This window comes from Oryzias latipes, chromosome 2 (genome assembly GCF_053564925.1).
Source record: "Oryzias latipes strain Hd-rR chromosome 2, Olatipes_Hd-rR_3.1".
Lineage (NCBI taxonomy): Eukaryota > Metazoa > Chordata > Actinopteri > Beloniformes > Adrianichthyidae > Oryzias > Oryzias latipes.
This window is the reverse complement of record NC_136238.1, coordinates 27,197,632-27,223,054: the sequence shown is the minus strand read 5'-3', so window position 1 is coordinate 27,223,054 and position 25,423 is coordinate 27,197,632. Positions and strand designations below refer to the sequence as shown.

General features: G+C 41.7%; 2 long non-coding RNA genes across 2 annotated transcripts in view; both read left to right on the top strand.

Moving 5' to 3' along the window:
* LOC144988232 (uncharacterized) overlaps positions 1–21,562 on the top strand; it is a 61,057-nt gene extending 39,495 nt beyond the window's left edge. Inside the window, exon 3 of the long non-coding RNA XR_013652077.1 lies at positions 19,725–21,562. This is a non-coding gene — a long non-coding RNA (uncharacterized LOC144988232). The remainder of the gene's footprint in view (positions 1–19,724) is intronic.
* The window catches only part of LOC144988207 (uncharacterized), a 211,330-nt gene that overhangs the window by 88,430 nt on the left and 97,477 nt on the right, over positions 1–25,423 (top strand). The window lies entirely within an intron of this gene.

The window sequence follows — 25,423 nt, the reverse complement described above, 5'->3', positions numbered from 1 at the left end:
TGTTTGTTTTTCTATAGTGTTGATGTTCTTCAACTTGTTGTTTTTGTCCAATAGAGGAAGTCTGCACAGGTGCAGACAAAGAGACAACCCAAAGGAGGACCCACTGACTGTATAAAAGATCTGGACTGAGCCAGTGTGATGTTACCCATAAAAATTTCTTACTTCCAGCTCCAACCAAAAGAAGTCAATTCAGCTGCCATTTTCCTGATGGATATGGATGGAGCCTGAGTCTGTCTGAGTCAACATTTCAATGTCAACTACCGTCGCAATCAGGATTAAGTTTGTTGGAAGTCCACACCCCTTGCACTAAAAATGTACTCGGTAGAATCTTTCAATAAAACATTTAAAATATTTGAGGTGGGGGTATCTGATGGGTCGGTTTATAACTTGAATAACTGGCCATAAAGAAAAAATACCATGAAAAAAATAAGATAGGATTAGCAAGAATATGTAACATTAAAGATATCAGATCCAGAATGGTTATTCTGACCAATAGAATAACTAACAGCTGATTTTTCTCTAAAGAAGTCTGTGGGAGTTTGACTTCTAGGAGCCAGCAGGTACTTCCTGTTTGGAACGCGCAGGGGGGTGGAGTTACTCAGTCTAGTCTTCTGATACAATCAATTGGATGTCTACTGAAAGAATACTTACCTTCTCATTGATCTAGGTCACTGTCCAAGAAGAGAAGAAAAGTAGAGGATATGATAAAATAAAGTTAAAAGTCTCACTAGCTCTCACCTGATTTTGATCTTCATATTGCTCTTCACATTTGACTCCTCCCCTGGGGGAGTGGTGAGCTGCAGACACAGCCGCGCTCAGGAACCATTTGGTGGTTTGACCCCCCCCATCCAACCCCTTTAAGTTGAGCGTCCAGCAGGGAGGCTTTAGTCCTATTTTTCTAGTCTTTGGTTTGATTTGACTATGGATTTGAACTCATGACCTTCCAGTCTCAGGGGAGACATTATTCTACAAAGCCACTGAGTAAGACTTTGTTTTGTGCTAGTACCTTGATGGGTTCAAACCATTGTTTGTTTCTGTTAAGGCCGTGGTCATTCTATATGCATTTCAGATGTATATTGATTTATTTTGTTTCTGTTTAGCCCAGTAGGTTAAACCTGGGGTGTATTCCAGAAAGCAGGTTATGCTAGTTACCATGGTAAGTTTGAGGCTGAGGAAGTTGATAACCTCAGCTTGCGGTTCCAAAAATGGAGGTACTGTATGTTTCAGGGTATGTCAAGTTGCCATAGCAACTCATGCTCTGAACATAACCTGGTCTGGAGCAGGTTTAGTTGAAGGTTAGTTTGTTTTCAGAGAGGTGAAGCAGCATGGCATGTCCATTCGGAGATGATTTAGTGCAGTGGTTCCCAAACTGGGGGGCGCGCGGTGGAGTTTAGAAACAAAGGATTTGTATGTTTGTGTCAGTGTGGGGGGGCTCGAAAATATTCTAATCTTCAGAAAGGGGGACCCTGCAGAAAAAGTTTGGGAACCACTGATTTAGTGGATTAAGAAGCTCAGATAATGCTTTTTCCACCTTGAGAGGGAGATAAAACCACATATGGATGTTGGAAAAATAAACTTTTTTACTTTGATCTAACTTAATTATTTGCTTCAGTTAATATAAATCATTTTTTTGTTAGGTCACCTTAAAAATAACACGTAGTTTTCAGACAGTAATTTTACTTTGATTCAAATTAATTCAATTAAGTAGGTGTAACTTTGGTGCTGCTGTTAGATCGCCACCCCAGGAATTGTGGGATACGTTTCCTTTTGCCTGTCTGGATGGATTTGGGTTTAAGTGTGGGTTTTTGACCAAATGTGTTTAGTTTAGCTGTTTTACTGTGTTTTGCCGAGTTATTTGTCCTGTTATGTTTAATTTTTTCTGTACAATGCTACCATTTGACCTTGCAGAACTTCAAGACACCCTGTGGCAGATGCAGCAAAGCAGCCCCAAAACAGAACTGAGCCTCCTCCATGTTTCACAGTAGGGACAGTGTTCTTTTGGTTGTATGCTTCATTTTTGAGTCTACCAACATAGAGCTGATGTGCCTTACCAAAAAGCTGCAGTTTGGTCTCATCTGTCCAAAGGACATTTTCCCAGAAGCTTTGTGGCTTGTCAACATGCATTTTTGCAAATTCCAGTCTGTTTTTTTATGATTTCCGTTCAACAGTAAGATAAGACAGGATAAGATAAGATAAGAATTTATTGATCTCCGGAGGGAAATTCGGTTGTCACAGCAGCCAAAACAAGAAATAGGGTGGTTAGAAAAAGACAAAAAACAAAGTAGCAATGAGTATGAATGAAATAGTAATAATACAAAGTGGAAGTAAAAGTACACGTCATAAATAACAAGTTAAATAAGGCAATAAACCACAGCAGCTGTATCATCAGTCCTAGACTATGTTGTTGTATAGTCTGACTGCTGTTGGGACAAAGGACCTCTGGTAATGTTCCTTTTTGCACTGGGGGGGGGCAGCAGTCTCTGGCTGGAATCCTTTTAAGTGAAGAAAAACTGACCTTTGACCCCTCCCTCATGTGTTCCACATCCAGCTGCAGACACACCACTACAGCTCACATTCCACTTCTGATCCAGCAGTTAGAACCAGAGCCTGCATTTGCAGCAGGTTCCAACCCACTGACCACTGATCCACACAGGGGGACGTCCTAAGGGGCGGAGTCAGCCACTGGAGAGAGCAAAAAGGAGAAATGGGGGTCACTCTGGGCCTCTCTGTGTCTGGACCTTCAGAGGGACAGTGGTTTGGTCCAGAACACGGATGCTAAACTAGCTCTCTGGAAACTTGAACTTGTTGAATGGGAAACTTCCTGAAATCTTCTTCATCAGTTGACATGTTCTTTCTTCATCTGAATGAGCTCAGTCCTCTCCCAAATCCAACTCCATCTATCTTCAGCGCTTTGGACTGAGTTGGAGCAGAACTAGAGCTTTCTCCAGATGTCCTAGTACTTTTAGATCAGTGTCTTCCAATATTTGGAGCCCAGGTTCACTTCTTTCCCTGACAAAAATCCCAAAAGGCCTACCAGCCACCAAATAGTCAGAAACCAGAGAAACTTGGTGGTCTGCATTGATGAGAAACCAGTCCCTCCAGGATGACACATGGCTTTTTGGAATCATTTCACACACAAACAAACGGGAAGTTGTGCTTGTTTTTCTGAGAAAATGCAATCAAATGTGTGATAATGGTCAATGTAAATGTTTGGATAAAGGCTGTAGGGGATTCAGGGATTGTGGAGCGGTTGTTGTTTCCTTCTGGGTTAAAGTGCAGTTTTGTGTAACCTCCCAAAGAGGAGAAACCCAAAAAAGAAAGGAAAAGCAAAGAGACAGGTGGAAGCCATCATGAGATTCCTTTCAAACAGGAAGTTCTTTGTCATTTCATGCACTAGTTTCATTTAGCTCTAGTTGTTGAACATTCTAGAAACTCCTAAAAACATTTTCTGTCCACTTTGAAACCATCTGGGGCTGACTTGGCCTTGCTCGCTGGGATACGGCCAACATCCAGAAATCTACCAACAGACATTTTTAGCTCTAGTTGTTGAACATTCTATGTTTTGAAGAGGCAGGCTCTTCTAAAAGAAACTAGCAGGAGCCCCAGCGCTGGTCTTTGCTTGGATTTGTTTTCGACTTGTTCAGAGTCAAATGCATGTTTTAAGGGGAGGAGGATTATTTTGTTGTTGCTGTTTTTGTTCCTATTCTTCCAATCCACTATATGTCCTGTGTTGAATTCTACTATTAAAATGTGGGAAACAAATGTTTATCAAATCCAAATCAATCCAAAAGCCTGGAGACTGGATGGCCGTGGTCCTTTCCATCATTTGGATTTTTCATAAAAACTTGAGTTAGAAAAGAATTGTTGCCCCAAAATTTCCAGTTTGAATAGTCTACAGTTTGTTGTGTTTGGTTGCTAGGTAACAGGGTCTTTAATGTCTATGATGTCATGGTGGCTTTCAGAGTTGAACTCCTGAATATGACGGTAAACATTTGGATTGAACAAAAATGGGATTGAAGCTCATGCTAAATCCTGATCTCAATGCTGAAAAAACCTCCTCCTAGATTCTGGTTGTTTGGAGAAGTCCTCCTCTTCCAAGAATTCCTGAAAAAAGCCCTCATTTCTCCTGACCATCTTCAAAGCCACTTTCTGCTTTAGTTTAGTCCAAACTTGCTTTATGCTGACAACATTTACAGCTTGAATCCATCTGAAGAATCCAAGGAAACAAACCAATCTAAGTCTGCATTCATGCCACTTCAGAACCAACAAAGCATGTTTCCAGGACGCTGACTTACCAATAGAACTTGGGATTTCCTTTGCAGAATCCTTCTCCGTGTGTTTTCCTTTGTTTTTCTCCCCAAAACCTAAAGCAGAGATTTTTGCTGAGCTGCAGAACAAACGTCTGACTGCTTTAACCGCCGTTGATGGTTTGGTGTGTTTCCCTCTATAGCTGCTATGGTCATAGTATGGTTGCTAGGTAACGCTGTCTTTGATGATGCTGACGTCAGAGTGACCTCTAGAATGGACGTTTTTCTTGTGGAACCAGGAGCTGTAACCTTTAGGGCACTAGGACCCAGAAAGAGGTCCAGGCAGTGACGGTGTTCAGTGACGTCACTCCTCAGTGACGGACATGCTGTACACAGCAGACTGCAGACCAGCCCACACCAGCAACACCATAGTGAAGTTTGCAGACGACACTACTGTGGTGGGGCTGATCTCTGGAGACGACGAGACGGCCTACAGAGACAAAGTCCTGAAACTGTCCAGGTGGTCTCAGGCTAACAACCTCATCCTGAACACCACCAAGACCAAGGAGATCATCCTGGACTTCAGGAAGAACAGAGCAGATCCACCCCCACTCTACATCGATGGAAACTGTGTGGAGAGGGTCCACAGCTTCACCCTCCTGGGCACCCCCATCTCTGCTGACCTCACAGGGTCTAACAACACCATCAGGAAGGCTCAGCAGCACCTGCACTTCCTGAGAAGACTCAGGAAGAACAATGTGAACCAGGAGCTGCTGGTAACCTTCTACCGCTCAACCATTGAGAGCATCCTGTCCTCCTGCATCACAGTGTGGTTCTCCCACTGCACTGAAGCAGAACAGCAGAGCCTCCAGAGAGTGGTAAAGACAGAAGAGGATCATCAGCTGCCCCCTCCCCTCACTGAAGGACATCTACCAGTCATGCTGCCTCAGCAGAGTGACTGACATCATCACTGACTCCACCCATCCTGCTTTCTCTCTGTTTGAACTGCTGCCCTCTGGAAGGAGGTTCAGGTCCATCAGAACCAGGTCAAACAGACTAAGGAACAGCTTTTTTCCACAGGAAATCACCATACGGAATACACACACTTCCACCAACTACACCCACTCTGACTTTTTACAAATGCTAAATCTCTGACTACACATGTGTGCAATATCTTGACTTCTGTGCAATAACACGATATCTACTATGCTGCGCTCACAGCAACTCCACTCATTCCATTCTATTTTGTCCATACATGTTTAATATTTAACAGTTTCTGTACATATTGTTCATTTTTTGTTAGAGATGTAAATACAGTTATTCTATTTTATTTTATTTAACTTCATCACTTCAAGGCTGCTGCAGTTTCATTGTATCACCATCTTTAATGACAATAAAGACTCTGATTCTGATTTATTTCTGGAAGACGCCGTTTTTGTCCCTAAATGTTGGATTCAGTCTGAATTCCAGTCCCACTCCCAGCATTCCTGCTCCTCTTTAGCTCCTCCTCTTCCTCCTGATCAAAGTTTGAAGCCCAGAGCCAAAAGTGCGTCTGCAGCTGCTTCTGCTCCAGCAGCCGCTCCCTCTGCTCCTCCTGCCTCTCCTCCTCTGGGAGCTCCTGCATCCTCCTGCGCTCCTCCCTGTCCTCCAGCATCATCAGGAGGCTTTCAAAAGGCTTTCTGGAATCTTCCAAAGCAGAAACCTTCATCATTGGAAGATGGAGGAAGACTCCAACACTGACAGACAGACAGACAGACAGGAAGTCTCCTGGTTTTTCTGCTTCAGAAGGTTTTTGGGAAACTGCAGAGTTTTCTTTGTGGAGCTAAAGAGCTGCTGTCAGTCTGCTTTGGTCCATCAGGAATGAAGGTCAGGACTGAGAGGAACCTGAAGAAAGTGACTCTTCATCATCTGCTGCTGAAGAAGACAGAGGAAGATCCACTGTGAGAGCAGCTGCAGAAAGCTTTCTGCTGTTTTTCTCCTCTGAGAGAGTTTGGAGTTCCCAGCAGTTTGAGTGGAGCTGAAGCAGCAGAGCTGAAACAGACGTTCTTCTGCTCCCATTCAGCATGAACGGACAGATCCACTGAAGGCCGGCCTGAAGCTCTGGCTTCCAACACGTCTGCATGGATCCAAGCGTGTGCAGTGTGTGCTGACATGCTGTTCTCTGAGGAACATGTTGGTGTCTGACTGGATCTGAGGACACAAACAGCTGCTGACATCTGAGAGGGTCAAGCTGCAGAGTGGCTCCTCAAAGCTCACGTCTCTGTGACAAACATGATGCTGCTTCTGTCTGTGCTCCACCACTAAAAGGACTGTCCAGAGTTGGTCCTGATCCGGTTCTAGTCTTTCTGGCTCCAACTTCTCTTTCCTGTCAGGAACCCTTCATGTTCTCTGCCTTCCTCACATTTCTGTCTTCTCTCTGGGCTTGAAGCCCAAAAGGAGCTGAAAGCTGCTGACTTCAGTCTGATCCCATGTTCTGGATCATCCGTGTTCCTGAAACACGCTGCTGGACCCGTGATCAGAGGAACCCAGGAACCGGAGAACTTCCCAGAACATGCAGACACATGTGGAACTGTTCTGATCATCTGTGTGTGTTGACAGTGAAGGAGAGCTTTGTCCTTCAAGAACTTCATCTTTGAAAAAACTTTATTGACTCTGACAGAGTTTCAGTTTGAATCCATGTGGTTTTCATTCTTCCATTGAAGTCGTCTCCAGAAACTAAAGATCTGCTGAATCAATGCTCCTCTGAGAACTTTGGAGCTTTTCTCTGCATCTGTTCCACACTTGAATGTGCAGAAGATCAAAGCGCCGGACGCTCTGAGCTTCAGCGTTCCAGTCAGCAGCTGCTGAACCAAAGCCAGCAGCAGGTGAGGATCTGGGCCTCAAAGATGAATGGAAGAAGGGATGGAGTCCCAGGGTTGAAGACATCAGCTGGAGAAGCTCTGAGGCTCTTTCAGGTGGGCGTGGCAGCGCTGCTGCTTTCCAGCAAACCAAGCAAACTGCAGCATCTGTGATCTGAGAGGCTGTTGGTGAAGAAGAGCATCATCAGCATAGAACTGTGGGCCGTTTGGGTTCAGAAGAACAGCTTCATGATGTGGAAAGAATCTGTGTCCTTCAACAGGTCCAGAAGATCCCAAACATGGAAACTGGAAGCAGTTTGGATTCCGGTTTCTTCCTGAACTTTGAGGATCCAAATGCTGAAAATGGAAGCTGACAGAAAATGCAGCAGACTTTACCAATGTGCTCAGAAAACTAGAACATCCACAGAAGAAGAAAACACTGTTCTAGTGGAACATCTACAACTTCTGTCCATGATTCAGAGGAACTGCAGAAAGATGACTCCTCCCACTTTGGGTTTGGTCAAATGTAGAAAAGACAAAACATTCAAATCAAAACAATTTGGATCAATTCTGGCAGAAAATGTTCAAACTTTTCAAATTTCAGGAAAATATCTTCAAAGAAATAAATCTATTTTAGAATCTATGAAGAACACTGACTGGAAAACAGCACCAGACTGCTGCAGCTGCAGACCTTCATGTGACTGTGGGAGCTGCAGCAGCTGAGGAGCTCAGCATCTCTGCAGACTCAGACGGAGCTCAGAGCTTCTGAGTTGTGGAAGTTTAGTGGCTGAACTTCTTGGAGGTCCTGCTTGGTTCAGGTTGTTGCTGGTGGTGGAAAGAGCTCCTGCAGACCTCTTTGCTGTTGGAAGGATCTTCTGTCTGCAGACTCTCTGATGCTTCAGCAGGAGGCGCTGCAGTGTGCTCCTCCTCATGAGTCCTGCAGCTGCACCGTCAGCTGCAGAGCTTCAGAGCTGCTTCTTCTCAGACCACTTTCTTTGGCTCTGACGTTTTATTATATTGTTGTTATTATCATTATTATTATTATTATTATTTATTTTTCTTAATTTCCCCGCCATCGTCATCATAACATGAGCGACAGACAACACTCCAGACCAGCTGGTGGCGCTAAAGCACGATGACGCTGTTAGCCAAACAAAGAAGAAGAACAGCACGAGGCGCTAGCAGCGTTAGCTTGTTAGCAGGCTAGCAGCGTTAGCTTGTGTTGAGAGGACGGTGGTGTTTTGTTGGGACGTTTGTGAGGTTTTTGGACAGAAAGGACGATACGTGGTTCGTGTGGGAACTCTCAGCATTTTCCAAAGTGTCGTAAATGAGTGAAGAAGTGTTGAACGGAAAGACAACGTGGATTGCTGTGATTGTGAGACTAGCAGATGATCGATCGGAGCTGCAGTGAAGAGGACGGCGGTGTTTGTGGGAGTTGGAGCTGAAGATCGGAGCAGGAACCATGTCTTCCCTTCAGTCTCTGAGAGAGTTGATCAGCGAGCGACTAGCTGCTGCTGCTGAAATCTGCAGACTCTGTGAAGGAACCATCGTCCAGTACGAGCAGGAGCTCTGTCGTCAGCGCAGACTGCTGGATGTCATCTGGAAACCACAGCTGCAGCTTCACCACATAGGTATGTGACCTTCATCAAAGAAACAGAGAAGCCCTTTGAGCTTCATGCTTTTCTTTTTGGGGACCCGTCTGTCACTCAGTGGTGGTTCTACACTAACTTACTCCCCGGCGATAAACCAATCATTTTCCTGTTTTACTTTGTGTACAAATTGTGCTATACAAATAAAATTGCCTTGTCTTACTCTCACAAGAACAATTCAACATAAAGTTACTTAAGTAATTGTAACACGTTATTACTCATCTCTGCATATTTATTTATTTCAATTAGTCTCTTCTGGTCCTTTGGACATTTTCTCGAATGATCACAGAGTTTATTGATTGTTTTATTGCTTAAAAAAAAATAAAGTCCTGGAAATGTATAAAACGCTCCTTGTTGTGTTTGTGTTCCTGCAGTTCTGCCCCAGCATTGGATGACTGAAGAAGAAGATCTTTGCAACCAGCAGAGGAACTTCAGAGTGGAACAGGAGGAACCAGAACCTCCACAGATTAAAGAGGAACCAGAGGAACTCTTCAACAGTCAGGATGAAGATCAGCTTGATCTGAAGCAGGAGACTGATACCTTGATGGAGATTCCTACTTATGAGGAAGATGAGAACAGTGAAGCAGATCTAAACAATCAGCAGAGCTTTAATGTAACTGATAGTCAGGATGAAGAAGGAAACCAACATGAAGAATCAACATCAACTACAGATGAAGAGACAGACCCACAGAACAGAGATCAGAGGAAGAGAAGGGACAGAAGTCATGTCCAAAGTGTGGACATCTCTCACATGTCAGCAGGTCAGTGTGACTCTGATCTTCATCTCCACACTATATGTATGTTCACTTCAACAACGGTTCTATCTTGAGCTTCAAGCTCTCCAAACATTCAGTCCATCAACAGCGTGTCCTGGAAGAGTCTCTTCTGTCCCTTCCAGTTGAAAAGACAGAAGACATTGTTGGTCAGTGCAGCCGACAACATTCTTCAAATCATATGATCTTAGTTAGTCCCTCCAGCTAACGACAAACAGGAAACCTTAACAGATCTAAGAGAAAATTGTTAGCAGATAAAAAAGTCCAATCTGTTTTGTCGTCTGTGGTTCTAAGTTTGTAGTTCACTTCTTTTCAGCAGATTTCTCTGTCAAACCCAAAATCCATCTAAACCTCTTTGATGTCTCCATGTCTCCAATTCCAGACATTCAGACAGATTCTATTTCCAAAACTACATTTCAAGCTAAAACCCAAAGACAGGGTCCTGCTCATGGATCTGCAGACAGAAAAGATTCAAACCTGAACACATCAGTGAAAAACTGCCTAGTGTCAGAATTGTTCTCCATCTTTTTCTGGACTGATTCTTCCTCCAGTGCAGCTTCATCTTCATCAAACTGCTCCTCATTGGTGGGTGGAAACACAACAGGGAGGTTTTTCTGTGTCCAGTTCAGCTCCATGAATGTTCAGGCTGTTTAATGTCAGTGATTTCAGTTTAGAAAACTTCATCTCTGCTGAGATTTGCTCCACTTCCATAAGAACCTCAGCAGCATCAGGATCATTTTGTTGATGGTTTGTCTGTGGAATGACATTTCATACTCATAGCTTCAGTGGAGATCAAGAGTCTGGAACCTTTAACACTAAAGAACCATTTGATCCAGTTTCTTCCAGACCAAAACCCAACAAGAGCCACAAAGTTCCACTTCACTGTTTAAGAAAATACTTTTTATTTCTGCTTCCCTGGCTGTTAAGACAATCATTTATAAAATGTAGCTTTTAAAAATGTCAAAAAATGAATTATGACAGTTTTATTACAGCTGTCATGAGATGAATTCTTTATGTGATTAATTAATCATTACCTGTTATTAAGTAATTTAATCATTCATTTTTTTCCAACAATATGTTTATTGTTTTTTTTTTTTGGCATTACAACACACATTCACAAACGAACAAGCATTTAAAAATAAAAATGTGAAAAAAATATAAACTTGATCTCAGACACCGTAAATTGTTTGTCTTATAAAATACTCAACATGGGTTTGAACACTTGAACACAAAACATTGATATACTTTCTGCAGAGACCTATTTTTATTCAAAAAATAAGTAGAGATCCAGCATAGAGTTCAGTTCAGGCTGAAGTTTTAAACATCATCACTGTCAGACAGATCCATGCCCTCAACAAATGCTATAAATGGTCTCCAAACAGCTTCAAACAAGTTCTTCTTTCCTTTTAACAAAAATGTTCTACGTTCCATCGGCAGTACAGTTAACATCAGTTTAGTCCATTGTTTTAGTGTTGGTCCTGTGCAGTTTTTCCAGTTAATTGCTATTGACCTTTTAGCCCTGCAATAAACATATGTCTATAAGTGATTTTTCTGATCTAGAATATCTTATTCTGGGGATAGATTCCCAAAATAAAGATGACTTGTTTCAGTGTTATTTTATTTTGAGATCATTTGTTTGATAGTTTCTCTGATTACAGACCAGAACTGTTTTATTATTCTACAGTTCCATATACGGTGAAAAAGTGTTCCTTTTTCCTCATTGCACATTGAGCAAGTATCTGGAACATTGATATTGAATTTATTTAATTTAACAACTGGCATCAACCATTTATACTGTAAAAGCCTCAATCTTGAGTTTGTAGTTTGCTTTTGTGCCTTTGTACAGGCTACTCGCCATTATTCTACTGATATGTCTGTTTCTAGGTCTTTTCTCCATGCATCAAGTTTCATATTTGCATTTTCTTTTGAGTTTGTAAGTAATAAATGATAAAATTCTGAAATAGCTCCTCTCCTACTGTCTTTGGTAACCAGTTCTTCTAGTTTAGACTTTTGTGGCTTTAAAAGAGATTTTCTTTCTGTTCTAATATAGTTTCTTAATTGTAGGGATTTGTAAAAGTCTTTTCTATTAATATTATATTTTGATTGTAGCATTTCGAATGACATCATGTCTGAGGCTGCTGCTGGATACAGGCCTTGAATTTTTTCCAAACCATTCATTGCCCATTGTTTGAACACTGCATCTGCTGTGCCTGCTTTGAGATTGCTGGTTTGCCAAAATGGGCCTTAGCTGTGATAGCGTATTTTGTTATTTCATTACTTTTTTTTACACTATACCAAACATTGATCATGTTTATAACCTTTGAATTATTAGTTTTCTTGTTCAAGTTAGCTTCCAAGTTGGAAAATATATAAAGAGGTAAAGATGGGATTAAAGTTTTATTTTCCATTTCTGCCCATTGTGGGGCATCTTTTTTTTGTAAAATAGTATCTTACAGACCCAAGCTGTGCAGCCCAGTAATACCACATTATATTAGGGCATTTTAGTCCTCCTTCACTGTAAGGCAGATGGAGGAGCGATAGCCTTATTTTAGATTTTTTATTTTTCCATATAAACAAATAATCATTTGTTTTATAGTTTTGAACCAGCCGTCAAGCGGTGGCAGGGGGATATTTTGAAAAACATACAGTAGTTTTGGGAAAATGTTCATTTTGTAGACATTAATTTGACCAATCAGTGATGTATTAAACTGCATCCATCTATTGAAACTGTCATTTATGTCTTTTGTTATAAAGTCATAATTATTTTTGAACTACTAGAGCAGGGGTCGGGAACCTATGGCTCGCGATGGTCACATGTGGCTCGCAGACAAATCTTTAATTATATATTTTTTAAAAATGTTATCAGACCAGTCCTTCCCGGGCGCGATGGGATGCCAGAGGCGCGGAGTTGTATCGGTGCTTGGAGAGAAAAATCTGCGCCAGCGCTATCAGTTACTATTATCTATTATTTCACAGAGTTTGTACCAGCCGGAAATCTGTGAATTGCCGTGCCTAAAACTGCCCGCTCCCGTCTCTGAGAAAGAGCGCGAAGTTGCGGGGACGGGATGTGTGAGGAAGAAAGCAGAGGGTGGGGTGGGGGGGTCACGGGCAGAAAGGTGAATCGCGCAGGGATTGTAAAAACGTATAACCCGCTGCCCGTCACTCACTGCAGTGTGTGAGTGTGTGTTTGGCTCCGCGTCTGCATGTGAGCAGTCTGTCTCACATCTACAGAACATTCAGACCTACCTAAGATCACGTTTAAAGTCTCAACGCCTGCGTGAAGCAAGCAGAAACTCACCACGTATAAACCAGACTAGACCATCAGCAAAAGTACCACGAGAAATACTCATCATTTATTAGCAACAGCATAAAAATGTTATTAAAAAGAATCCACAGACTTATTGTACTTTAAAAATGTTGAAATTACATCAAATGCACACATTCATTTGAATATTTAGTGATACACATATTGTCGCGGACTGAGTTGGACTGGGTGGCTGTTGGACCGTGTTATAAGTTCTGGAGTTCAGAACGCATCATGCAGCGATCTGATTGGCTCTCAGTTCTGTCGCTCAGCCTGTTGTTAGGTAATTTGGACCAATGGGGTTCAGCTATGGGCCGAATAAGGGAAATTGGAGGGCTGGAGTGGGAGCAGGGGAATATAAAGTTGGGAGAAGCGCTGTCGTCCCGGCGGGAGAGATTCAGGAGTTGCTGAATTAATTGTACGGCGTTTGTTACGGTCTACAGTAACCAAAATAAAGAACCTTAAAAGTGGTTAAGTCTCCATGCCTCAGTGTGGTAAAGGGACACTACAGTGTTGTATGGCTCTTTCGAAATTACATTTAAAAATATGTGGTGTTTATGGCTCTCTTGGCCAAAAAGGTTCCCGACCCCTGTACTAGAGGTATGTTTGGAAAAATGTTAAAACCTAAGAAACAGTCATGTCCACTCCACAGCAGTCACAGGTGGTGGGTAATGTTTTATAAAAGTGTTTATTGGATTTAGCGTTTAACTTAAGCTATAACATATGGAGTCCTATACTACTCATAATTAAATAAATAAATATTTAATTCAATAAATAAATATGACCTCATGCAAATACACAATAAACCAATAAATCTATCATAAATATATAAAAAGATCATGAAATTGTGAAAAACCTGCACACTGATTTTAAATAAGCCTTTATATTATTCAATATATTTCATTTTTTTTTTAAAAACGTCTTTTTTCAGAACCTTGGATTTCAAAATCAATATTTTCCAAAGTAGCTTTATTTTTATTTCATGTTGCCATTTTTCCCAATGGCTGATTTATTTCATGAAGAGCTTTTTCAGGAGAATGTCTCTGTCTGTCAATCAAACCAGACAAGGCGGAGAAACATTTGTGATTGGCTACTCCTTTACTCAGACATGAGCAGCAGCACCCAGACTACATCGATCGAAGATGCTTCAGCCAACGTGACGGTGCAATGCAAACTCCTCAACACTAGGGGGAGTATGCATCTCAACACATCCACAGTGTTACCAGAGACTGGATGGCTTTGGTTCCAAATTTGTGGGTCAAAATGGCTTTGGATGGGTATGCATAATTTGTGTGATTTTAGGGTGTGTTCTGCGGTTTTTATTTTATCGTGAACATATAGTAGTGATCTATGTTGGGCTGGGAGCCTGTCGGAGTTCCACTAAGCTTCTACGTCCCGGAGCCTGTGAACGCACCAGGCCGCGTGTGGGAGGAGCTACCAGCTAATGTTATTAGCCTGGTAGCTTTGTTTGGTTCGAAATCTGCGGATAAAAGTGGCTTTGGGCGAGTGTGCATAATTCGGGTGATTTTGTGGTCGGTTCTGCAATTTTCATCTTCTCATGAATGCATAGTAGTGGTCAATGTTAGGCTGAGTGGTTGTTGGACTAAGCTTCTATGAACTGGAGTTTCCATGAACGCACCATGCCGCGTGTGGGAGGAGCTACCAGCTAATGTTTTTAGCCTGATAGCCACATGGAGCAGTTGCTTGTGCTTATCTCAGTAACAATGCATGGATGCACAATGCACATGGAGAGTGTTAAGATGTCAGAAACGTCATCGCAGGAAAGTTTGCACCATTTTCCTTGAGAGGGAAAAATAAAATCAGAAGACCTGATTTATAATCATTGTCTCAATGAAAATAGAAAAATATCATAAGGTTCAGGAGGCCTGAGCAGGCTTGTTCCGCTTTGCACAGCTGCCTGGTCTGACTCTGTCGGTCCGCCAGCTCGCCTCCTGTGAGCCGACGTAAGGCACGATGTGAACTCTGAGTGAATGGTGTGAGAATGAAGAATGTTTCAACGCTGGACTTCGAGACGTGGACAGCCGGAGCTCCTCTGTGGTTTGGTCCACACAAACCCTCAAACTACAAAAACAGAGTCGTCCATGTTTGCATCTTCTGCAGCAGACAGTTTGTCGCTTTTGATCTCTAATGTCAGCAAAGCCGTGCAGATATCGCTGAAATATGTCATCTCTCTGACTGGCACACCGCTGAGCGGGTATCCAGGAATATGAGTCGATTTCCATGGATGAGCCAATGAGTGTTTAGATCACGCCCACTTTCTCTGATTGACAGATTGACTCATTCTCCTGAAAAAGCTCTTCATGAAATAAATCAGTCATTGTGAAAAACAGCAACATGAAATAAAAACAAAGATACTTTGGAAAATATTGATTTTGATATAGGAGCTTCTGAAAAAAGACAGAATTATAATAATATTCAACATGATTAAAAATGAATACTTTAAAATGCTGTTTTAAAATAATGAACAGGTTTTTAAAGCGAAATGAAATATATTGAGTAATATGATGGCTAATTTAAAATCTGTGCAGGTTTTTCACAATTTCATGATATTTTTATATATTTATGAGAGATTTATTGGATGATTGTGTATTTGCATGAGGTCATATTTATTTATTTATTTAAATATGTATTTATTTAATTATGAACAGTATGGGACTCCATAATACCATTCTTTAAATTAAAATATTAAGTTGTGCATATTCTGAATGAGACTGTAGTTCCTATCGACTATTGTTTCCTATCGACTATTGTCTTAGATTCTGATCAAATTATAATATTAGGGGATTTTAATATTCATGTTGATAACCCCAGTGACTGCCTAGGAAAGGCTTTTGCAGCTTTATTAGATGATGTTGGTTTCACCCAAAGTGTGAATGAACCCACTCACTGTCATAAGCACACCCTGGATCTTGTTCTAACCCATGGGATAGAGATCAGCCAGCTGAGTGTCCTTCCTCTTAACCCCATCATTTCTGATCACTTTATGATTACCTTCCAGCTTACACTGGAACATCCTTCTGCCCCAGTGAATAAGAAACAGCTTAGAAGAACCTTAACTGACCGTTCTGTGTCTGAGTTTAAACACACAGTTCAGCCAGTACTTAGTGATATTCTGAGAAAATACTCTGAGACCAGCTCCCATAGTATCAGTCCTAGTATAAATGACCACTTTGTTAATGATGCCTTACAAGCCCTCAGGAGTACACTCGATGTTGTTGCCCCCTTGAAACCTAAGTTCGTCAGACAAAACCGAGTAGCACCGTGGTTTAACGCTGAAACTCGTTCTCTTAAACGAGAAACCCGTAAGTTGGAAAGAGAATGGCGCCGCTCCGGTTCAGAGCAGTCTCTGGATATCTGGAAACATAGCCTATTAAATTATAAAAAAGCTCTGCGTAGAGCTAGAAGCCAGTACTATTCAACCTTAATATCAGAGAATGGAAACAATCCAAGATTTCTTTTTAGCACTATAGCTAAATTAACTCGCAGTCAGAGCTCAGTAGAACCACATGTTCCTGTTTCTCTCAGCTCTGATGATTTTCTTACATTTTTCGATAGTAAAATCTCAAATATTAGACATAAGTTAAATCAAGTTATTCCTATTATCAGCCCAGAACAGGCTGAAGCGGTAGAAATGGAGGCATCCATAGAAACCTCTGTAACATTAGACTGCTTCACTGCTGTGGATCAAGCGGAAATAACATCAATTATTACGTCCTCCAAATCCTCAACGTGTCTGTTAGACCCAATTCCCACTAGACTTTTTAAAGAAACTTTTCCCCTAATTAATGATCCCATATTAACAATGATAAATGCCTCTCTGGAAACGGGTTACGTGCCACAGTCTTTTAGATATGCAGTTGTTAAACCTCTTCTGAAAAAGCCCAGTTTGGATCCTAGCATCTTGGCCAACTATAGACCGATATCAAACCTGCCCTTTATTTCTAAAATCCTAGAAAGAGTTGTAGTTAAGCAGCTTTACTGCCACCTACAGGACAACAGCCACTTTGAAGACTTTCAGTCGGGGTTTAGACCTCACCACAGTACGGAAACTGCACTAGTTAGAGTCTCTAATGACTTGTTATTGGCCTCAGAAAAGGGACTACTTTCTATTCTGGTCCTGTTGGACCTCAGTGCTGCCTTTGACACTATCGACCACGGTATTTTACTCCATAGATTAGAGCAGGACATAGGGATCAGAGGATCTGCTCTCCAGTGGTTTAAATCCTATCTGTCTGATAGGTATCAGTTCGTTAATGTAAATGGCCATTCCTCTCAGTGCACTCGAGTCAACTATGGAGTCCCACAGGGCTCAGTCTTGGGACCGATCCTGTTTACGCTTTATATGCTACCCCTAGGAAACATAATCAGGAAACACAGCATTAATTTTCATTGTTATGCCGACGATACGCAGTTGTATTTATCCATGAAGCCTGACCAGAATGACCAGATAGAGAAACTGAACGCCTGCATCAGTGACATCAAGACCTGGATGACAATTAATTACCTCCTCTTGAACCCAGAAAAAACTGAGGTCATTATACTTGGTCCTAAAAACCTCAGAGATGCTCTGTCTGCTCAGATAGTCTCCCTGGATGGTATAAGTATAGCCCCCAATTCCACAGTTAGAAACCTTGGGGTTTTACTTGACCAGGATTTATCATTTAAGGCTCACATATCTCAGGCATGTAGAACTGCCTTTTTTCACCTGCGGAATATTGCTAAGAACAGAAATATACTTTCTAAGAGTGATGCTGAAAAACTCATCCATGCATTTGTTACGTCGAGGCTGGATTACTGTAACTCCTTGTTAGCAGCGTGTCCTAAGAGTTCCTTAAGAAGTCTCCAGCTTGTTCAGAACGCAGCTGCTAGATTGTTAGCTGGAACCAGCAGAAGAGATCACATCACTCCTGTGTTAGTTTCGCTCCATTGGCTCCCAGTTGATTCTAGAATTAAGTTCAAGATCCTCCTGTTAACCTATAAGGCCTTACATGGAATGGCCCCGTCCTATATTAAGGACCTCATAGTCCCTTACCAACCAATCAGAACACTTCGCTCGCAAAATGCAGGACTGCTTGTGGTTCCTAGAATTAGTAAAAGTACGGTTGGAGGTAGAGCGTTTAGCCACCAAGCCCCTGTCTTATGGAAAAAACTCCCAGCTCATGTAAGAGAGGCCGACTCAGTTTCTACATTCAAAGCTAGACTGAAAACATTCCTCTTTGGACAGGCTTATTGTCAGACTAGTTAGTATTCAGAGATTATTTAACTTAATGTTAGTTTGTTTAAATTAAACTTAATAATAACTATTTCTTTTAAAAGGCTGCTAGAAGTTGAAGCTGGGGTAACTATGGTACACTGGGGTTCTGTCCTCTTTCCTTTTTTACTTCTACCCTTCCTCTCCTCTATTCTTGATCATAATTTATCATTTAGTTCTCCATGCCTCTGTTTGGTGCAGTGCGATTCATGTATTGTCCCTCTTTTCCTCTCCCCTCCTGGGGAGTGGGAGTGCTTCCAGACTCCAGTTGGCTCATCCGTGCTCCAGTTCCTGACCGTTTACCTCGCCTTTGCTCCTGCTCCTACACCTGGCTGTGGATCCTGCCTCTGGCTCATCTCTGGCTCGTCTCTGCTCTGTACCTGACCGAGTACCTCGTCTCTGCTCCTGCTCCTACACCTGGCTGTGGTTCCTGTCTCCGGCTCGACTCGCGCCTTTGACTGTCCCCACAACCACGGCTGGATGAAGCTCGTCTGCTGGACTTTTATATATGTAGTTGTAGATTTAGATAAGTTAATTCTTCTCTAAGATTTCTGGTAAATCGCCTGTCCGTCCTGGGGGAGGATCCCTCCTTCATGTGGGCACCCCTGAGGTTTCTTCGTTTTTTCCGGAATCCGGTTTTTTTTGGGAGTTTTTCCTTACCGCGAAGGGGGGTCTAAGGGCAGGGATGCCAGTATAGCTTAGTCAGTTTGTTAGTTCATTTTAGTATTTTTCTATTGAACTCTTTGTATTCGTGATCCTTTTGATTTCATGTTTTACTTCGAAGCCCATCGAGACGACTGTTGTTGTGATTTTGGGCTATACAAAAAAAATTGAATTGAATTGAATTGTAGCATTGCCACATATGTACATGTATGTATGGAGTTGTTTATTTACTGAAAAGAAAAGAGAAAATTTAGTATTGACTTTCCTTTGTTAACCCTGGTTAATATGGTCCTGGCTATATGTTTATTTTGTTTGGAGTTTATGTTAAATAGATAACAGGGGTATGGAAGCTAAATGTTCAGGAGACTCTGGACTACAAATATGGCTACCTAGGGACTTCCTGTGGCCAGGTGAAAAACGAATTAAGAGGAGGAAAAGGGGGGTGAAGCAAGGAGACATGGGTGTTGACAGCCGGAGGATACGTACATGGCAAGGATTACCGTATCGTTGGAGAGAGGTCCAACCAAGATGGTGGACTTTTCGGGGAATTATTTCTGCAATCGGGTGAGACCCCCACATGCATGGAATGACTTAAAACCCTATCAGCGGTGGACAGAGCCGGTAAGCCGCGTACGTTCATCCAACGGACAGAACTCTCACGTCCCGTGAGTCACTTTGATCTCTGATTTCATATGGAGGGATGAGGATGCAAAGTTAGGTGGTGACCTTGGTGACTTCGTATATAACGAACTAATATAAAAAAAACTTTGGTGTAATGGGTGAAAGACTGGAGAAGCCTGTGTGGGGTTAAATACCTGAGACTGAACAACATTTTGTTTGTTGTGTTTTTTTTGTTTGTTTGTTGTGTGTAATATTTTGACAAATTGAAGAGTTATAAGACTTTTGAAATCTGAATTGTTGCTTAACAATGATCAAAGTCCGCAAAACATATAAAAGGCATCTTCTTGTGTTTCTGCAGTCCTCCCCCAGCAATGGATGACTGAAGCGGAGGATCTCTGCAACCAGCAAAGGCACTTCAGAGTGGAACAGGAGGAACCAGAACCTCCACAGATTCAAGAGGAACTGGAGACGCAAGAACCTCCAATAATTAAAGAGGAACAGGAGGAACCAGAACCTCCACAGATTAAAGAGGAACAGGAGGAACCAGAACCTCAACAGATTAAAGAGGAACAGGAGGAACCGGAACCACCACAGATTCAAGAGGAACCAGGGGAACTTTGCAGCAGTCAGGATGACGATCAGCTTGATTTGAAGCAGGAGACTGATACCTTGATGGAGATTCCTACTTATGAGGAAGATGAGAACAGTGAAGCAGATCCAAACAATCAGCAGAGTTTTAATGTTACTGATAGTCAGGATGAAGAAGGAAACCAACATGAAGAATCAACATCAACTACAGATGAAGAGACAGACCCACAGAACAGAGATCAAATGGAGAGAAGAGACAGAAGACATGTCCAAAGTGTGGACAACTCTCACATGTCAGCAGGTCAGTGTGACTCTGATGTTAGAAAAAATCCCAAGAAGACAAATCTTGGTAAAAAATACAAACAATTTCCAAAAGAAGAGAGACTTTTCTCAATCAAGTCTGGTAAAAACTCAAAAATAATTACTAACCCATCTGACTACATGGAAACTGGGTCTGATGAAAGATGTTATATCTGTAAAGAATGTGGTAAAAGCTTTTGGAACAAATCTCAGTTCAGAAGTCACATAAGGATCCATGCAGAAGATAAGCGATTTACTTGTAAAGAATGTGATAAAAGTTTTTGTCGTATATCTCTTCTCAAAAGACACATGAGAATTCACACAGGAGAAAAGCCTTTTCCCTGTAAAGAATGTGATAAAGGTTTTAATCAAACATCTCATCTTAAATCACACATGTTAACTCACACACGAGAAAAACCTTTTACATGTAGAGAATGTAAAACAAGTTTTAATCTAACATCCAGTTTCAAAAGACACATGAGAACTCATACAGGAGAAAAGCCTTTTTCATGTAAAGAATGTGATTCAAGTTTTAGTCGGACATGTTATCTCAAAAGACACATGAGAACTCACACAGGACAAAAGCTTTTTCCTTGTACAGAATGTAATACAAGTTTTAGTGAAACGTCTACTCTCAAATCGAACATGAGAATTCATACAGGACAAAAGCATTTTTCTTGTAAAGAATGTCCTAAACGTTTTAGTGTTATATCTAGTCTCAAAAGACACATGAAAACTCACACAGGAGAAAAGCCTTTTTCTTGTAAAGAATGTAAAAAAAGGTTTTATCAAAAAGCTAATCTCCAAAAACACATGAAAATTCACACAGGAGAGAAGCCTTAAAAAAATTGCAAAATAAGCTTCTGATGTTTGAAACTCCTGTGGTCAAACTCTAATGATTAAATGAACTCCATAGCAACCTGAGCTTTCATTTCATGTTCACAGAGCCACAGACTGATGGCCTCCATACCATATTGATTAAGTAACTTCATTAGAAGAATTCACTAGTATTGAATGTGTAGAAATGAAGAATTTGTTTTGATATGATATTCAAACTTTCTAGGATGTTTTTTTTTTCTAATATCATCAGTGAACATTTCGCTATTATTATAACAAAAAAAGTGACTGCAGTGTATGCTTTGTTAGGTCAAGTAACCATTTAGTAGAGATGGGTATTGTAAGATGTTATTGATAGTACTCCTCTGTTCGACTATGTTCTTCAATCCGGTATTCTTATCTGTATTCTTATAGATACCTTCCTGTGTAAAAACAAGGAGGGAGAAGACAAATAAACTTTTGCTCACAGTCTTTCTTCAATCCGTTTGTTTGTGCTGTCTGAGTCAGAAAGTGATAGCAGCTCCTCCTCTTCACACTGAAGGAGGAAAACCAGTGAGGAGAAAAAGAGAGAGACGGCTAGTCTTTTTAAGACACATGGAAACAGAGTATAGCATGTCGTGTCTATGCTATTGCAACTCCACTACGCCGACACCATTAAGAAATACTGTAAATGTCGGAAGGTGGTTGCTTACTTTTATTCTAAATTTAGTGCATGATTTTGTGCGTGTGTTTAGGTTTCAGATTCAGTTTCTTTATTTCAAACTCAAATGAAAAATAAACAGTAGTTTTAATAGACGAATAAAACAAGACAGTGTGCTTGTAAAGGAGTGGATTAAAGCAGTGGTCCCCAACCGGGCCTCGGGAAATTTTGGCACCGGGACGCACAGAAAGAAAGAAAAAATAATTTCCATTTTATTGTTTTTTTCAAAAAAAAAAAAACGTATTATTTTGAAAAGTGACCGGATTCTCTCAGTTAAATCCGTCACACTTAACGCACGTCAAAGTCATGACACCAAACATCACGTGATATACCCCGCTAAAATTAAACCCAAACAACCAAAATAAGCAAAAAACAAACTTCTTTAGAAAGTTGCTTTGACAAGGGGAAACGGGCCAATGAAGGGAGAACCTGTACCCGCTATAAAAGGGAAAAAGGGAAATCTGCTTTTAATAGGCAGCGGTAAACGTGCCTTGCGTTGCACCTCAAACCCCCCCCACCCACCCACCGGTCCGCGGTTAACGTGTCTTGCGTTGTACCGGTCCGCGGTGACAAAAAGGTTGGGGACCACTGTATTAAAGAGAACTCTTGTCTGATCCCACCCCTTTTTTACACCTGATGATTTGCATATTTCTATTTACAGATATGTGCCATGCGAATATATCTATTTACTGATTTATAAAGCATTCAGATCACATTCTGCATGCCAGCTGTGCAAAAGAAAACTTTTTTGTTTCAATAATCCTTTTTGGCCTTGTAAAATTCTATTAGTGACTTGTGCTGGGATGTTTCAGTTTGCTGTGCTTTGTACAGTTTATAAAAAGGGCAAAAAAGCACTAATTGGATGGAGGTGGGGGGGACGGCAAAGCCCCGACGAGGAAGGGACAGGGAGAGGAGGAAGTACCCTGAGAGCAGGAAGGCGTTACACAGAGGCATGTTCCCCACTGTAAAACAAGGTAAGCAAGGACCTCAACGCGGCTGGGAGAGGAAGAAGATGAGGTCAGGACGTGACACGCTGTTCAACGCAAAACTCAGCTAAGTAGGGGAACGTGGGTACTGTTAAACTCTGGAAAGTGTGACCAACAGTTTTGTTGTGCTGTGAGTAAAGACCTCCTTTTCACTTCCTCAATAATGCCAGGGCAAAGGGCTGTAGAGAGGAGATGCGCTGCACCTACCTGAGCTGATCTCTGCTCCTATCACATCCTGTTTTTGTTTTTTTTTCAGCCAAGACATTTTGCATCTTGCATTTTGATCTATTTTACTCTCTTGATTTAAAAATTTTCCAAATTGTATTTATACATATTTTTTTGTGTGCGGTATACATTTTTTTAAAAATCCTTCTTCCTGTTTGGAATCTTCATTTCTGAATATTTGGTGTCTCTGAGTATGGAGCCCCAAAATATTAATAAATAAATAAATATGACCTTGTGCAATCGCACAATCAACCAATAAATTTCTCATGAATATATAAGAAGATCATGAAATTGTGAAAAACCAGCACACAGATTTTGAATTAGTTATTTTATTATTAAATATATTTCATTTTGCTTTAAAAACCTGTTCATTATTTTAAAACAATATTTTAAATTATTCATTTGAATCATGTTGAACATTATTATTATGTTCTTTTGGACCTTGGATTTCAAAATCAATATTTTCCAAAGTATCTTTGTTTTTATTTCACTTTTCTGTTTTTAGAATGACATATTTATTTCATGAAGAGCTTTTTCAGCAGATCAAATCAAACCAGACAAGGCAGAGTTACTTTTGTGATTGGCTACTCCTTTACTCAGACATAAGCAGCAGCACCCTAACAACATTGATGGAAGTCGCGTCAGTGAACGTGACGGTGCAATCCCCACCCCTCAACACAGGGGGGAGAATGCACCTCAACACATCCACAGTGTTGCCAGAGACTGGACGGCTTTGGTTCCAAATTTGTGGGTCAAAATGGCTTTGGATGGGTATGCATAATTTGGGTGATTTTAGGGTGTGTTCTGCGGTTTTTATTTTATCGTGAACATATAGTAGTGATCTAGTCCTCTGTGATCGTGCCGGTCCCGAAGAAAACACACGCCGCAGCGATGAACGACCTTAGACCCGTGGCTCTCACCCCTGCAGCAATGAAATGTCTGGAAAAGCTGGTTCTGTCCCACATCAACTCCCTGGTCGACGAATCAGTAGACCCCCACCAGTTCGCCTACCGCCCCAACAGATCAGCAGAAGATGCGGTGGCACTGGCACTTCACTCCACCCTGCAACATCTGGACACCAAGAACACGTACGCCCGGATTCTGTTCCTGGACTACAGCTCTGCCTTCAACACCATCAGGCCCCTGAAGCTGACTGATAAACTCGCAGATCTGGGAATACCAACACCCACCAGAAACTGGATCCTTGACTTTCTCACTGACCGACCACAGGTGGTGAGGATGGGAAAGCAGGTCTCTGCTGAGCTGACAGTTAGCACTGGTACACCACAGGGGTGCTGCCTCAGTCCAAAGCTCTTCTCACTTTACACCCACGACTGCACCTCCCCCGACTCCAACAACATCATCATTAAGTATGCAGACGACACAACCGTCCTCGGCCTCATCAGAGGAGGGGACGAGTCTGCATACAGAGACCTTGTGCACAGGATCACCATCTACGGAGAGGACAACGACCTTGTTCTCAACGTAGAGAAAACAAAAGAGATAATCGTGGACTACAGAAGGAAAGCACCGCCACATCAACCGCTCATCATCAACGGGACTGTGGTGGAGCGGACCGACTGCCACCGGTTCCTTGGTCTGCAGATCACAAACAGCCTCAGCTGGGAAAGAAACACTGCTGCCACAGTGAAGAAAGCCCAGCAGAGGCTGTACTTCATCAGGCTGCTGAAGAAGGCCGGTCTCAAGCGCCGGACCCTCACCCAAGCCTACAGGGGGCTTGTGGAAAGCATCCTCACAAGCGGACTAACAGCCTGGTTCGGTAACACCACCTTAAAAGAGAAGAAGATGCTGCAGAGGGTCATTAATACAGCTGGAAAAATCATAGGTTGCAACCTTCCATCCATGGACACCATCTACAAACAGCGCTGCAGGAGGAGAGTGACTAAGATCATCAGAGACAGACACCACCCTGCTCATGGACTGATCCAATGCGTGGACTCAGGCCACAACCTCAGGCGTCGCAGGCCTGAAAGCATCCACGCACACACCACACGCTTCCACGACAGCTTCTTCCCAGCTGCAATCAGAATGCTGGCTAAGGACATCAGAGAGAGAAGACTGGACTAAAATACTAAGTGCAATAAACAATAATATGTGCAATAATTCTATGTGCAATAATGCTTCTGTACAGATTGGGTCTCTGCAATATCCATTATCATATTTTACTGATATTTATATTTTTATACACCATGTAAATTTGTTGTCTAATTTTGACTTTTAACTTTATTCTATTTATTTTTATTTTCTTTATTATTTCTTCTTCAAATTTTTCTTTTGTCCTTTTTTAACTTATCCTGACATGAGAGATGCCAAAGAAAAATTCCGATGTACCGCATGTGCAAACGGCAATAAAACTTGAATCTTGAATCTTGAATCTCTATGTTGGGCTGGGAGCCTGTC